The sequence below is a fragment of the Callithrix jacchus genome, chromosome 1, assembly GCF_049354715.1.
Source record: "Callithrix jacchus isolate 240 chromosome 1, calJac240_pri, whole genome shotgun sequence".
Taxonomy (NCBI): domain Eukaryota; kingdom Metazoa; phylum Chordata; class Mammalia; order Primates; family Cebidae; genus Callithrix; species Callithrix jacchus.
In genome coordinates this window covers 78,399,315-78,415,806 of record NC_133502.1, presented here as the reverse complement: position 1 = coordinate 78,415,806, position 16,492 = coordinate 78,399,315, and the positions used below count along the sequence as shown (strand labels likewise).

Sequence of the window (16,492 nt, the reverse complement as noted above, 5' to 3'; positions counted from 1 at the left end):
TGGAGTGTAGAGACTTAACTCTGTCATGGAACTGCTTTCTTATGATATTTTCTCAGATTCTCACTGTTATGTTTTCTAAAGGGAATCAATTAACCAGACATATCATTCCAGGTATAATCTTTGAGGAAGGAAGTAAGACTGTTTACCTACTGGGTCTTCTGTCAGAAAAGGAATGTTTTCAGCTCATCTGCATTTGGATCAGTGTTTTTATCTCCGGATATCATTTGGCATTGCTGTCACTGGAGCTGCAAAAACATAGGAGGAGCTAGGATAACCCAAAATTCTGATCCCGCACTTTGCAAGAGAGAGAACAGCTGGGTGTAGCTCTGTTGCGTGTGGTCTCACCTCCAGAAGCTTGGGCCAGGAGGGAACTGGGAATGCCTGTGCCCATCAGTAATAGGTGTGCTTGGAGCACCTGGTCAGAAAAGACATGGAGGAAGGGAGGAAGGGAGGGAGAAAGGTCCCTGCTCCCCTCTTTCATCTCAGACAGAGACAACTTCTGAGGAAGAGCTGGAATCCCAGGGTTAGGGGAGGAAGGCCAGGGGAAAATGTACTTGGCCTGGGGCTCTTCCTTCAGAAAAAGGGGGTTACCATGTGGCTCTGTGGTGGCCCTAAGGTGGGAAGCTGAACTCGGCTTTGTGTCTGATCATCCACTTTATTAGCAGGATCACACACCGTGGTACAGCACCTTTTTTCCACTCCAGTCCCCAAGAAACCATTCCTGGTAGCAATATGATTCCAAATGGGAATAATGAAATGCAGAATAAAGAGGCTAGGCACTACATTTTACAAAGGATAGGAAAGCAAAACTGATTTTGTATGTGCAACTGTTCCTGTCAATGGACAAACAAGCCTGTGAGAAGGGGCTGGGGCAGCAGAGCCCCCTGGTATAGCTCTGGCCTCTGAGTCCTCTGACTGTGTGCCGCCTCTCTCCTCTACCCACTGAAGTACCCTGGGAGGGAGCAGAAGCCACCTATAACCTCTTGCTGCTCAGGTATTAAAGCAGGGTTGATGAGGCCTGTGCCTCTGAGCTCCTCTTCAATGCCCCAATGCTATTTTTATTATGTTCCCAGAATTAAATTGAAATAGCATCTTTAACATGCTTTAGTTCTAAGGGAAAAGGAAATACATGAATCTCATGCAATTAACTATAAAAATTTAACATCCTGAAACCTGTTTTTACAAACTCTGAATAAAAAAAAGTCAGCAATCTTAGTCTGCCATCACAAATCATTGTTCTTAACAGTAAATAATGCCAGTGGCTATTTTAAAGATTTCTTAAAATTAACATCAAAAGCGAATGAAGAAACATGTCCATAGTAGGGATAAACAGATTAGCAAGCTCATAAGTTGTTTCTCTTTATATAGCCTGCTTAAAGCTTTTGAGAGAATTATTATTTATGTTAAACATATCCTATATTAATTATAGGACACGAATTGCTTAAAACCATGATCTAGTTTTATTTTTGTTTTTTTTGAGACAGGGTTTCGCTGTCACCCAGGTTGGAGTACAGTGTCGTGAACACAGCTTACTGTAGCCTGGACCTCCTTGGGGCTCAGGTGATCCTCTCACATCAGCCTCCCAAGTTGCTGGGACTACAGGTGTGCACCATCACACTTGGCTAATATTTTAGTATTTTTTTTTTGTAGAGATGGGATTTCACCATTGTTGCCCCAGGCTTAATTCAAACTGCTGGGCTCAAGGGATCTTACTGCCTCAGCCTCCCAAAGTGCTGGAATTACAGGCATAAGCCACCACACTCAGCCAACAATTTCAGTTTTAAAAAACTTTCCCCATAGGTCTTATTTTGCTCATTCCCACAATATTACTTTTCTTTGGACCATCATTCTCAGTTGATAAATGTTGCTGAAGATGCAGATTCCAACAGCATGGGCTGATCCCATATTAACTCCACCATTAAGCTAGTCAATATTTAAAGGCATTGAACACATGCCCACATATGTTCCATTTGCCTTCTGTCCATCAGAAAGGTCTACAATAACCCTCTTTCAAACCCAGAGCCGGTCACTTCTGCACATGAATCTAAACAGTGCTTGGTGTAACAGGATCATTCTGACTGCCAAATTTACTGGCAATCCTATTAAACCCGCCTCACCTGTGAACTCATTAAAGTGATCCACAAGTCCCAATTTCCAGTAGAGATATTAAGTCACACCCTAGAACTACTACTATCACCTCCCTGCTGGTGGCAAATGGAGGCACTGATGAGCACCCCTTGGATCGGATCTGTCCACCTAGAAACCTGGACTTAATGAGTTTGCTGCTGGCAATAAGATGTACAACTTCTAACAATCTTAATGTAAGACTAATTAAAAGAACAGGAAAAGAAATGAAATCTCCCTTCACAACAAAACCTGTTCCCTTGAGGAGATGCCTTCTCTTGCTGGGGACCTTGGAGGCAGAGCACACCTGATGTACTTGCGTTGTAGAGACATTAGTCACTGTGCGGCAAAAGGAGTTATTTATAGCTGCTTCGTCTTCATTTCCTAAGTCTAACCACCAGAATCTCCACTTAGTCAGGTAGTGGCCTGCATTTGTTTGCTATCATTACTGAGACTTGTGGCAAACATGGTTTATGTGATTAGGCTTTTTATTGTTTCATTCAGTTTTGGGGGTATGTGTTTATATTCAGATTTAAAATGTGTGCAAGTTGCCTAGAAACCAAAGTGCAGAATTTACAACCTAATGCATGCTAAATTGCAGCTGCTGGAAAATAGCACGTTCCCTCACCTACAGTCTGGGTTGGGCTCATTCCTATCTACCCTGTCATTCGAGTTTGATGGTATCTAGTTTTCCAGGGAGTTTGATTTAATTATATCATCACTTTGGGTATAACTGGAAAGAGTTTTTTTCCGTCTTGCTTGATTCCCCCCTCCCCTGCGAAAACTTAGGTTCTTCTCCTGTATCAGGACAGTATATGTAACTTTTGGTGTGGGAGACACAGGCCCAAGTGGCCAAGAACTTGCCTGCATGGAGCATGGATGGACAGACGACTAGATGGAAGGTTTCTCACATTACTGTATTTCCCACACTAAGCACCGTTCATCTAAGGAGCTCCACACCATCTCAATACAAGCCTGAGATGCCAATCTTCCCCACCATGGTATCACACTTGGGGTCTCAAGGCAGAATGCTGCTCAAGATGACTGCACATCAGGAAGTGAAGCCAAATAAACCCTTAGGAATGTATTAGCTTGTGCTGACAGGTATATTACTTAAAGAAGCCCCTTCTACTGTTGGCACAATTCTTTAGGAATAAGCATGACCCTTCCCCAGGAGCAGCTGAAGAGGAACAAATAGTGCTCCGGGGCTTTTCAGTTTCACTAACTGGACCATTTCTACCACTCACTGAAATGCTCTTTCCTAAGTCCTTTAGCCATAAGAAACTGTGCCCAGAACAAAGATTATGTTTTATTTTACGCCACAAAATTAGGAGTGGAAAAGAAATAAGAATATCTTATGAGGAAAAATACAAGTTAAACTTCCTGGAAAATACCTGAATTCATCGAGCTTTGGTGCTTGTATACCATAATCTCAGACAGTAAAATCCTACCCTCTCTCTTTAACTGAATGTGGTAATACTTTTGACAACAACTTTTAGGTGCCAAGAAGAAAAATATTTTTCATGTAACTGTACAGCCAATCATCTTCTATCAATAAATACTAATCAGTTTTCTGAATTATTAAAATAAAATGATTAGGGATTGATAAAGGAAAACCAATCCCTCTTCAAAAATCAAAATAAAGGTGAAAGGGATAAAAAAATATATTATCTTGAAACTTCATAAAACAGCTGTAAAACAAAATCAATTATCCTGCTGTGAGGTCTTTTTAGAAAAAAATTTAAAAGGCTCTATGGGTTGGCTACAATTTTCATGCCCACTCTTAGGCCAAACTCAGCTTATACATCTGTGGTGTTCAACTAACTAGCAACTTATGTTCTGAATAAAAAGTACGCAGAGACATTACCACTTTCTGCAAGTAGCACATTGGAATGCATGATCTGCCACATCACAGTGAGCATCCATCCCATGACAATGCATCGTCAAAAGATGGCACAGGGGCCACAGACTGCTAAGGAAAGCTTGTGGCCAGGCTGGAAGACTGACAAGATCAAAGGGCTCTAAAAACCCACAGTTCCCTCAGTGCGACTTTAAGCTCTGGTGCCCAGGCAGCAGCTCTCCCTCCATCTCTAAGCTGCACCATGCCTGGCCACCTCTGAAACAAACAAACAAAAAAAGAAGCAAGGAGAAGAGGAGGAGAGGGGGAGGAGGAAGACAAAAAAACAAAACAAAACAAAGCCCCAACTATTCTGACATTTACAGAAAGAAATGAAATGCTACTCTTGTTTGTGAAGAGCAAATAAATACATATTTTATGGCAGATATTTGAAGATAATTAAAAATAGGGAAACCTTTAAAAGAGATGAAATATTTTCTCTCACCCCTACCCGCAACTATGGTTTTTGTCATTTAAAGGGCAATTACTGTTAGGAATTTGTTTAAAAGTTAGAATTTTTTTTTTTCCAAAGACAAAGATTTAAAGCAATTAAGACCTATCAAATAAATTCCATCTTCATGAATTATAACTTTAAAGAAATAAAACATTTTATTTTCATGCTTTCAAATATGAAATGTTTTAAAATATCCTGAGAAGCCAGTGGTAAAATCTTAGGAAAGCAGGAAAGGTCAGTGGAAGATTCCAACTGTCCTCAAGCTTAGGCTTTAGGTAAAATGGGATCACACAAGGTCATATGCACATCCTCATGAAGGAAACTTTAAACAGGACAAAAATTCTTAAACTCATCTTAATCACTACACAGCAAAAATCCAGGGAGATTCAAAACACAAATATTTTCATAATCCTTTCTATTGAAGAAAACTCAGTGTGATCACCATCACGGAAACCTCTCCCGGGGTCTACAATCGCCACCCTCAGATTGATTTTCTGGGTAAAGCATCTGAAAGCATGTGGTAGGAGGCAAGTCTATTAGAACTGAGTGAATGATGGGGGACAGGTGCCTGCTTTTACTGACAAGAAAGTAAGGCCAGGCAGCAATTGCTTTCAAAAATATTATCTGAAGTTTCTGTGAAAGGGATTTATTTTAAAAAACAGCAAATCACTAATACAAGGGAAATTCCTTAGATATTTCCTACTCACCTTAGATACCTTTATGTAGATCTTTCAAGATGTCCCAACTGGGCCTGAACTTTATTGAGTCAAACTGTTAGGTCTGGCTGCGGACTGCTCCTACTCTCGTAGGAACAGGAACATCACAGGAACGAACTTTCCCAACAAGCCAACAATTCATGTCCAAGTTCAGGAGAAAACTGGTATCTCATCAAGGTAGAAACGGTTTTCTTTCACATATTAAATGAAATGCTGGGTGTACTGGATGTCTTCCCACTTCTCTCCCAGGTTCATAACAAAACCAGAATCCTATCAATCAATCCAATGCAGCAGTTAAAGGAAATCCCAGCAAGGCCCGCTTCTCAAGCTCCTCTTCTGAGAGATCTGTATCAACACACCAGATCTGCTTTATCTCAGTGTGCCTCATGATGAGTCAGAGACTGTCAGTTGATCAGAATTGAGAGCAAACTTGTTCCAACCTTTCCCCATTAAAAGCACAAGGGTATTTACATCTTCCAAACAAGTACTTTCAACTCATATAAAAACTGATGAGTCAAAATGAGGGCTTGCAGGCCACTGTATGTTATTCAAGGGAAAGATTGTTAATATCCAAGTAGAGTTTCAAGATTATCTCACCTTTCAAATTGTTTCAACCTCAGCCCTCATGCCATTCCTGTCCCATTTATAATTCTCAAATTATAACGAGCATAGTCTCAAATCCTCCCATCTAAATGACCTGTATAGATACTCAATTAGCATTTACCGTTTCGGTAGATTCTTTGGTATCTCCTAATACTATTCTATCAAATCCACCTATATTGCAAGGAAGGAGAAAATGGGGGAAAATACATCTTACTGGGTGTCTGGGTCATTTTCCCTTGTCAAGGATCTCCTTTATGAAGACACCTGTCCAGTTACTACACAAAAGTACAATAAAAATAAAGTGGAAGCAATCACTACCTACATCTTGGCTTCAGGCAAGAAATAAGAATATTATGTTTCAGATATAATTGAAAACCCCCTTGTTTTCAAATAGGTACCGTGGAATAAAGCAATATTAATGTCAGGACTGAGAACCAAACTTCTAATAAAAGGTAGAAACATGTGTGTCTTCAGTATGTCATTTAGAAAGCAATTTTCTCATCATCAATGGCCTCATAGAACTAACAGCTGACAGCAAAGCAAGGACAGAAAACAATATATATAAGATTTTTAAATCCCCACTGGGTCAATCAAATAATATAATTTGGTATAAATTTCTTTTCACAGCATCCCCAAATTTAAGTGCTCACAAATGGGATTTGGGGTACTTAGCTTCTGAATGTACAGTGTGATTTCTGTTACTTCTATATGTAGAATCCTCATGGATTTCATGCTCTACTCTTGTGTCTGTCATATTACAGAAGAAAGTAAATATAAAACACCATATTGTGATTTGCTGAACCTTGCCAAAGACTGAATTCAGAGATTTTTTTAAATGTCAAAAATTTCCCATGTGGCCTTTTTGATGAAAAGCATATTAAGTTCCCTTACTCCTTGCCTAAAAGAAGAAAAAATTAAATTAAATTAAATTTTAAAAAAGAAAAGCGTAAGTAGAATAAATTTATTATTAATTACTGTGTCATATAATTAACCTACTATTTCATTTTTGGGAAGGAGAAAACTTCAGTTATGGAACTGTACCTTCAGTGAACCTTTCTAAACATGAAGACTTACACTGACTGAGAACCACATTACACATGAGCCTATCAATTCTACTGGCTTATATCACCTATCAATGAACAGTAGAGAAACACAACAGGGAGGGAGGAGAGGGAAACCCAATGAGTTCATTTTGCTGAAAGGAAGGAATCACCAAGTAGGGTTTTAGGAGGTAAGAGAGGAGAATGAAGAAACATACCAGGCACACAGAGGGCACAAGGCACCTGAATGAACAGGAGAAGGAGACACTAGCACCAGAAAGAGAAACAAAGGTACAGGAGAAAACGGCATAGAACAAAAGAAGAGGTGAAATGAGGACACAGCAGGCTTACATCTGTTTGGCCAACTCTGGACTCCATGGACTAGTGCTAAGGAAGCGTCTCCGAGATTAACAGCACACAGCAGAGGAGCTATTCTTAGCTGGCCATGCTGGCCGAAGCTACACCTTCCCCAACCATATCAGGTATGCTGCCAACTGCACTGTTTCCAGCTGCAATCTCCCTGGACAACACGTGGCCATCCCCAAAACAGCCATTTTGAAATGAACTCTAGTTCTAGCACTTGGCACGGTATTGGAAAAATCCTTCTCCCCATTACACACACCTACATGTGCACATGCCCATACACACAGCCCTGGTCAGAAAAGACCTCCGAGGCTCTCTCAGGGCTGCACAACCTATAACATCATTGATGAGCCTGTTTTGTCATAAAACAAAAGCACAGAAGTAGGGGGGAACAATTACAAACCACTCTCCCCCCATTAGTCATGTACTTACCTACTGATGGTAACACTTATTTATTCCTAAGTAACACCTATTATTTACTAGCTATAAAACACATTCTGTTGCAGGTGAAATATGCCAAAGTGAGGTCTTGTGCCTCAAGCAAAGAGTAGCCTGGGAGAACAACAGCTCCTCGGGAGAAACATTCTCCGACTACTCCAATGGACACTCAAGGTGAGGGACCCTCTGGTAGTGAACATCACCATCTTTCACTGGTTCACCACAAGACAGAGGAGAAAATTTCCAGATTTCACCCTCTAGCTTTTATTTCAGTAACACCTTTGAATGGTAGAATTTACTTAACAGGTAACATATCTGAAAGGCTCACTTGAAAACCAGTGCTGCAGTATCCGATTCATTTCTCTGGGGGGGTTGACAGGCTTTCTGATGGGCCACACGAGGTCTGACAGTCTGTTTGGCCCAGAATGGCTCCCCTGCACCTGTGAACACCTGGCTGGCTACAGCCCTCAGGCCAGGAGGCCTACCTACCAATCCAGGTTGGGGGCAACCTGAAAAGGAAGGGCCAGAAGCAGCTGGCCTCCGATGGCCAGGTGCAGTGGGGGTTCTCTCAGACACATCACAAAGTATGTTTCCAGGCCTACTTGGAGTCCTGCTGGAGGGTTTCAGGGCCCCCAGTTTAGTTTGCTTTCCTGAGACATGTACCTTCTGATCATGCTCCTTTCTATGTTACGGTTAATGTAACAGGATGAGAGAAACCACAAAGTACAAAAAGCTACAGGACACTGATCAACTTATTCATGCTCCTGTAAGCACTGGAAGAAGCTGACTTTAGCAGAAACACATGTAATCAAAAGAAGAGGCGGGGGCTCTGGAACATCAAAGCCCCTCAGTTGTGGCACACAGTCCATAAACAGGATAATCCTCCAGATATCTGGGACAAGTCAAAAGACAAGAGGAGCAAACAGTGTTCACTTATTTGAACTGGGATACATATCCAAAAGGGAGCATGAAATGACATGACCCAGCAGCCGCTTAGGGAGCTTATGTTTTAATTCCCCCCTGCCTGGAGAGTTGGGCCTGAACAGGATTTAAGGTGCACAGGTGAGCTTTAGCAATTCATTGGTTATGTGTGGAGTGAAATCCAACAGCTTCCTTTTGATCTGCGAAAGTGTGCATTTCTGACCTCATGCCCTACCAGCTGGCCACTGCCAGGGCACTAGCAGAGAGCACAGCTCTTGTGCTTTGATAGATGGTGATGTTTCAATCAGGTATCAGTTTCTATTAAAAACTGCTGAGGGACTTAGCTTCTAATGACACTAAAATGAAGACCTAGATGACATCATGTTCTGGCATTCTGGGTACTTGTGAAGAATGCCCCCCCAGAACAAGTTCTGTGATTGGATGTTTAGGACAGAAGAGAGACTACTTCACTTTCATGACATTCTTTTTAAATTAATACAGTAGATATGTGAAGAACAAAGGCAGATGGATGCACTGACTTCATTTTACTACATACTGGTAAATGCAGAGAAATCTATTAAGTGCCAAAATAATTAACACTCTTCGCTCACACATTATTCGTATTTAACACTTTGTGCTGCTAACACCGCCAGAGCTCATGTCACGTGGGGGTGCATGTGACTGCACACCAAGGTACAACTGCACACTGTGAACACCACACTTTCCACTAGCCTGGGATCAAGCATAGCTGAGAAGAGTCAGAAAGGCCAGCCAGGCCAAACAACATAGTGGAAATAGCAGAGAGGAGACAGAATATCAGTTATACTTCTTTCAGGATTTGATTATGCTTTGAAGTGAGGACTATTTGCATTTTAATAAAAGCCAGAAAACAGGAGACGGCTGTGTAACTGCATATTTCTTAGAAATAAGTTGAGAGTATCCATTTCAGTGTAACCTGTAAAGTAGAGCAGAAATTGCCCCACGGTTAACTGCTAAAACTTGAAGCTCATCTTCCATAATTTCCATATTGTGCCTGCAAACTAAACATACAAGTCATGATGGGGAGTTGGCAGTGTCCCCTCAGATCTTGAAATGGATGCCAGTTTGATTCATGTTCAGAGAGAAAGAAGAGACACAGGACGGCTGCTGCCAGTTTTTACATCACTGGTCACATGCAGAAAGCCAAAGGTAAAGGAAGAATGCACAAACCTTTCTCTCAGAATCCTACACAACCCATTCATGATGCTCAGACACTGCTCTGCACTGAGAGCTGCGTACTCCAGTACACAGGAGATGGTGATCAAACGGAATGAGTTAAGGTATACACGTCCCCAGGACTACAGCTGCAGTTAAATGCTGAATTCCAGTATTCATGGTCAATCAAGTCACTTTTTATAAAATGTACGTAACAGACCTTTCCAAAAGAGCAGAATTTCAAAACAACTGAATTCAATTAATTTTTTTAAAAGTAGGCTGCCTGAAACCACCTCTGAAGTCACAAAGTCACAAATATAAAACACACTCCCATTCTTATTCAATAATTATTTTCCCTAAAAGACAAATATCAAAATATTAAGTGTAAGTAGCTTGCTGGGTGACTGGATTACTGGTAATTTTGAAATTTCTTCTTTATACCTTCCCATATTTTCAGAATTTTCTTTGACAGACAGTATCACTTTGATAACAAGGGGAAAAAAAGTTAAATTTCTTGTCTTAAGTTGGTTTAAAACAAGAAACTAAATATGCTGAACTGAAATAAAACTACAGGAAAGGTAACTCACCAGAAAACAAAGGTTAGTTACTTTATGCAGAGACCAGAAACATACCACAGCTGCAACGGTCAACTCTGCACTCAAATCCAGATTTCTACAACTTGAGCAACACTAACTGGACTCCCAGGGGGCCTCCCCACTTAGGAGTGCTAGGCACCCTATCAGCAATGCCACCCGTCTCTCAGGACCAGCACAATGAAAGAGAGGCCAGACTGGCACCTGGATTTTACCAAGGGATTCTCAAAGGTATAAGCAAAGGCTTATAGTGGAAACTCAAAGTTTCATATTAACAGAACACTTGGTTATTATAAATTAAAACAAATCTCAACCTCCTTCCCTTGAGTAACTCTCCTTTTCAAATCCTCACCATGTCCCTGATAAGCTGCTGGAGAAGGTGCTTACAAAACACTGAAATGCCCAAAATATCAATAACAAATGAAAGAAGGACAACAAATATTAGGAAACCTACAAACTCCAATCAGTGCTGAAACAGGAGATGGTAAAACATGGCATCTCTCAAATTTCAGGGGTGAAGGAGTGACTAGCATGGCACTGAATGGATGGCCAGTGTGAGAGCCCAGGAGGGTGACATGCAATAGCAAACAGGAATGGCACTTACAGTTGAGGGTCTCAAGTTACTTTACCCTGCTGAGAAAACACAGGTTTTGGAAGGGGCCACACCAGTTTACAGGGCATAGCTCCTCATCAGTAACACACACAGATAAAAGGACAAAAGCCAGGAAGGTTCAGACTGGTAAAATGATTTAATGTGTGCATCTACACAGTGCCCATAAGGAATTTGATAATGTCCACCTGAGGCCTACCAGCCTGATTGCCTCTCACCCTCATTTCTTCTCAGAAATGTGTGGCTGGTCTTTTGGCACCCCCAGTTTCCCACTGAGACAGTGGATGGTGACAGGAGATTTCATGTTGGTAACGGCAGCAAGTACAAAGGACCACATCACAGGGAGTCCCAGGCAAGCCTCTGAGAGAATTAGTTTTCAGCAAATGAGGACAGCTCAACACCATGCAGCACCTGCCCACACAGCTACCTGGATGCTCTGCCCTACCTGCATCCCTCACCAGGTGGTGCAGCCTTCTAGACACACTAGGCTAGTATCTCAGTAATGTGGACCAAAACCCTGTGGACATCTGGGGCCAATGGCTCCCACAGAATTCTTGGATAACCTAACACAAATAATATACACAATTGGGCAGGGAAATTCTAATACGATATCCTATCTATGATAGGAGAATTAAAGGAAAAACAAGTTATAATGTATTAATATGGATGTCAATATTTACAAGCTGATGCCTGAGTACCCTATTAAATACAATGGTGAAGCAATGGGCTGCCTGGAGAATCCCCACAAATACACAGTTGTTATTGCAAACTGAAGAGGCTGTGACAGGTGGTCACTGAAACACCACAAATAAGTTCCCACTGCAGACAAGTGTTTCTGAAGCAGCAAGCAATTCTTGGAGAAATTAAAAAAAACACAATCTTCCCAGATTTACCTGGCAGACTCACTTCCCCAGAAACCTGAGTCAATATTAAAACTGTGCACATAAAAGAGGTTCTAAGTCCAAATATTAGACACCAGTTTTTCACCTGTACAGCTCTCCAGCTGGCACCTGAAGACTGTGTGGGCAGTGGCATAATTCTCCACTCTGCTGGAATGCACTGTGCATCACAGGCATAGTGTGCCTGGACTCCACCCACTAATGGCCAAAGCACCCTGATCACTGTGCCACCCACATCACTCCCATGAGGGTGATTCTGCCCTATGAGAACTGTTCCTTTATAACAAACTGCCACCACATGACAAAGTGCCTCTAGAGGCCAAAATAATTTGTGTAAATTGTGTCCAGTTAAGGTTTATTCAAACATCAGACCCTAAGAAAATCATCTCTGCCGCTATTTTCCTCTCATGAACTTCTGGCACTGGGCACTTGGGTGTGAACTGGAATGCCTCTCATCTTTTCCTCTTGAAAGACTGCATGCCCCACTTTAGAATATTTGGACAGCACAAATTCAAAAGATAAACAGGCCTGCAATGAGTATTCTGAGGCTCATGATTCTGCTGAGACCCAAAGAGTAGTCATGAACTTCACCAATGAAAAGAGGGTTATTTCACCAGAATGCTGTGTCGAGACGAGCAATATGGCTTATTTAGAAAAACGGGTTCACTTGTTTTGCTCAATGTCAAAATTAAACATATCTGCAAATTCTAGAATAAGCAAAAATAATGAGAAGCTTTAGTCATTCGGACTTGAAAATGTCGTAATCCCTGCCATGTTAAATAACATGACAAAGTCTTCCTGTGCAACTTTTGCAAGGCTTTTGGACATAGCCTAAATTCATACAAATACTGTTAGTTGCATTTTTAATAAAGAATCCTTAAAAGCTACCCGATTCTAACAGCTAAAAACTTCACTATTTAATTATTTAAAGCACCACAAAACATGGCTCTACAGGTACATGTGTCTTTTCTATATGAAAACAATGTATATAATCAGAAATACAAACTGACAAACATTGCTTTGAGTAATACAACTAAAAAAAGAATTCAGAATACCAAAAAAATCGTTTCTCAAAGTAAACTTAATTTAGACAATATCACATACACACACCAACTCCATACTTTATATCAAGTCCATAAGAAAGAACATAATTAAATGGAATGTAGTTAACTGTTGCATGCATGACTGGTGGTAGAACCTAGAGACTAGGGAGGATAGGCTTTGAAGACTACAAGTTTATTTATTTTATTATTTTCTTTTACTTTATTATTTTTTGAGACAGGGTCTTGCTCTGGCTCTGTTACCCACACTGGAGTGTAGTGGTGTGGTCACAGCGCAGCCTTGAACTCCAGGCTCAAGTGATCCTCCTACCTCAGCCTCCCAAGTAACTGCTACTATAGGAGCATGCCACCATCCCTAGCTAATTTTTGTATTTTTTGTAGAGATGGGGTTTCACCATGTTGCCCAGGCTGGTCTCGAACTCCTAGGCTCAAACAATCCACCCGCCTCAGCCTCCCAAAGTACTGGGATTACAAGTGTGAGCCACCACTCCCAGCCTGCAGTTTTAATTAACATGTGTTGACAATGCTTGAAAAACTGTGAATAGTTTCTAGGTTTCTTTTGTACCTAAGAATATAAAAGGATATATTCCTTAAACATACCCCATGGCAAAGATGTGGAGAAACTGAGATCCTTGTTTATCACTGGTGGGAAGGTAATGAGGTGTAGCCACTTTGGAAAACAATCTAGGCTTCTTAAATCAATCCATTTACTCACCTGCTCATATAAATTTACTCAATTTATACGCCTCCTGGGTCATCTACCAAAGAGAGCTGAAAGCACATGTTAATTTAACAACTCATCTGTTCTTACTGCAGCATTATTCATGACAGCCCTAAACTGAAAACAACCCAAATGAGCATCAACTGGTGAACAGATAGATAAAATGTGGTGTAACCATAAAATGAAATACTGTCCAGGAATAAAGGGAACACACTGATACACACTGTGACATGCATGAACTTCGAAATGTTATGCTAAGTGAAAGAAAACAAACACGTAAGACCATGTATCGTATGAGTCCACTGATACGAAATGTCCAGAAAAATGCAAATGTATAGAAACAAGAAGTAGACTACTGATTGCCTAGGGCTGGAGGGTTGGGGAGGGGGGGCGCACGGTTGTCGGGGGAAATAGGCAGTGATTACTCATGAACGCCAGGGGTTTCTCTGGGATGATGGAAGTGCTTAAAAAAACTAGATTGTGGTGATGGCTGCACAACTTAGCTAATTAACTTAAAATCAGAGAACCGTTTATGATATGTAAATTATGACTTAAAGCTGTTAAAAACATATATACACACATGAAGAACCTGTGCTGAAGCCCTGGGTAGGTAAGAAGTGTTAAATCTACATTCAAGTTTTGCTCTTACTTTCTTGACTTCAGAGTGGAAAAGATGACATCAGTCCATTAGCATTATGAGAACGCAGAATTTTGCTATTCAATTTCCTCTTAAAGATAATAAAGGAACACAGGGGAGGGAGGCATGCAGGGGAGCAAATAAATCTGCTCTTTCCTCATTATGGAGTTCAAACCGGGTCATAGCCCTATTAGGCTTAACCACGTGGAGCTTACTTATGCTTGCTGCTGGCGGGGCAGTCCTGGGGCCTGGGAACCAGCAGAGTTCAGCAACGATTATGACCACTGCCCTAGGAACACAGGACTTTTAGAATGGGCAAACCCAAGCAAGACACCTAGGCTAAGCACGATAATGGGTATTCTAACAACTAGGAAATGACACTACAGAAATTCTTACCTTTAGCTCATGTAACCTAAAATTACACAAGTCACTTACCTCCCAAATTTCAAAGTTAGGTTTGTTAAAATCACTATCAATTTAATAATTATACAAAATGAAAATACCAATGTGGTAAGCAGGCAGCCCAAAGGTTACTAAGATGACCTTTCTTGCACCTTTCCTCCCAACTCCTGATGAATTAACTTTTGCCAAGTCCCTACTAAACTCACTGCTTTACTCAGTGGGGTCAGCTCTAGCAGCTAACATACCAGCTCTGCTTTGCAGACTCAACAATAGATGTCTGTCTGACAAGGCACTAAGCCATATCCAGCATTGTTGGGTATGGACGAGGAGGTAGCAATGGGCCATGTCTGCAGTGGTTGTGAGCTGACAGTATTTGTTAACAGAAGACTGGAAGAAGTAGGGGGACACCAGCATACGTACTGGCCTCTGCTGGGAAAATGGGTCACGGGACAAGGAAGAGTAAGGACAAGCCAGAATTTCTGGCCATCCAAAGCCAAGACACCGAGACTGCCCCAGCCACAAGACCACGATACAGGTGTCAGGTGCAGCAGGCAAGCATTGTAGGCCATCTTATACTCCCTGTAGAAAAGCTTGTGAGAATGGTTCTAGCATGAACAAAAGACACATATTTAAGTTGATGGAGATCCCAAATACAATGATTTTATTTTTATAAATTATATAACAAATAATATGAAGCCAATAAAAACAGTTAATTGGCCTAAGGGGGAAAAAAAGTTTTGAATAGGAAAGCAAAATAATAACAAGTATATAAAATGATAAGCAGGCCAATCTGATAGAAATAGTTGGAATTATTTTCAGCTTAAGTCGACAGGATGAAAATCTAACGTTACGAAAAGTGAAATGCTGTGGAAGAGTAGAGCAAGCAGGAAATCGGAAACACTATATTTATCCCATCCCACCATCCCCTTGAGTATTTCCTTTATTTTGAGAAAAAAGCAATAAAATTATTCTCCATACCAACATTCTCCCTCCTCTCAGAGGCACTCTGGCAAACAAACCAGCCGAAGGCCTCATGGAATATGGGGCCACATGCTCAGGCCCGGAGTACAAAACCACCGCCATCTCTTGGGCAGTCAGTACTCATACAGGCGTCACACAAACACGATGATGTCTAGAAATGGCTGTGGCCAACGGCCAGTGGCATTTCCCTAGGCCTAGGAGATCCCTGTCACTCTCAAGTCTGATGGGGAAGAACAGCACAGCCTGGGAGAAAACAATGAGAATGTTCCAGAGGCCTTGTGGAGGCAGTGCTGCCAGTGGCTGCTTGCAAGCTTGCCGCTGAACTGCTGCTCTCTATTGACAGAGGTAAGGATATTTCAACAAGGACATGGACTAAGAAAAAGGACCGGTGGCATTTTTCTCATGATTGATTCCCATCCCTTGTTCTCTCTCTGTCTCTTTTTTTTTTGAGACGGAGTTTCGCTCTTCTTACCCAGGCTGGAGTGCAATGGCGCGATCTCGGCTCACCGCAACCTCCGCCTCCTGGGTTCAGGCAATTCTCCTGCCTCAGCCTCCTGAGTAGCTGGGATTACAGGCACGCGCCACCATGCCCAGCTAATTTTTTGTATTTTTAGTAGAGACGGGGTTTCACCATGTTGACCAGGATGGTCTCGATCTCTTGACCTCGTGATCCACCCGCCTCGGCCTCCCAAAGTGCTGGGATTACAGGCGTGAGCCACCGCGCCCGGCCCCCCTTGTTCTCTCTCATTCCCGACTCTCTACTTAAAATAAACTTCATAGGGAAAAGCAGGGATCAGGTGGGGAAAAGTGGCAACCTGCCTGGGTGATAGAGCTGGTT

At 41.6% G+C, this 16,492-nt stretch overlaps 1 protein-coding gene across 31 annotated transcripts in view; it reads right to left on the bottom strand.

The window, feature by feature from the left end:
- AOPEP (aminopeptidase O (putative)) overlaps positions 1 to 16,492 on the bottom strand; it is a 449,451-nt gene that overhangs the window by 111,680 nt on the left and 321,279 nt on the right. For 2 of the 31 annotated variants that reach the window (XR_013532566.1, XR_013532571.1), the window contains exon 14: positions 147 to 245. The exons of 28 other annotated variants lie outside the window; for them this stretch is intronic. The gene's annotated coding sequence lies outside the window, so the exon portion shown is untranslated. The remainder of the gene's footprint in view (positions 1 to 146; positions 246 to 16,492) is intronic. One more of the 31 variants, XR_013532573.1, reaches the window with a different exon arrangement.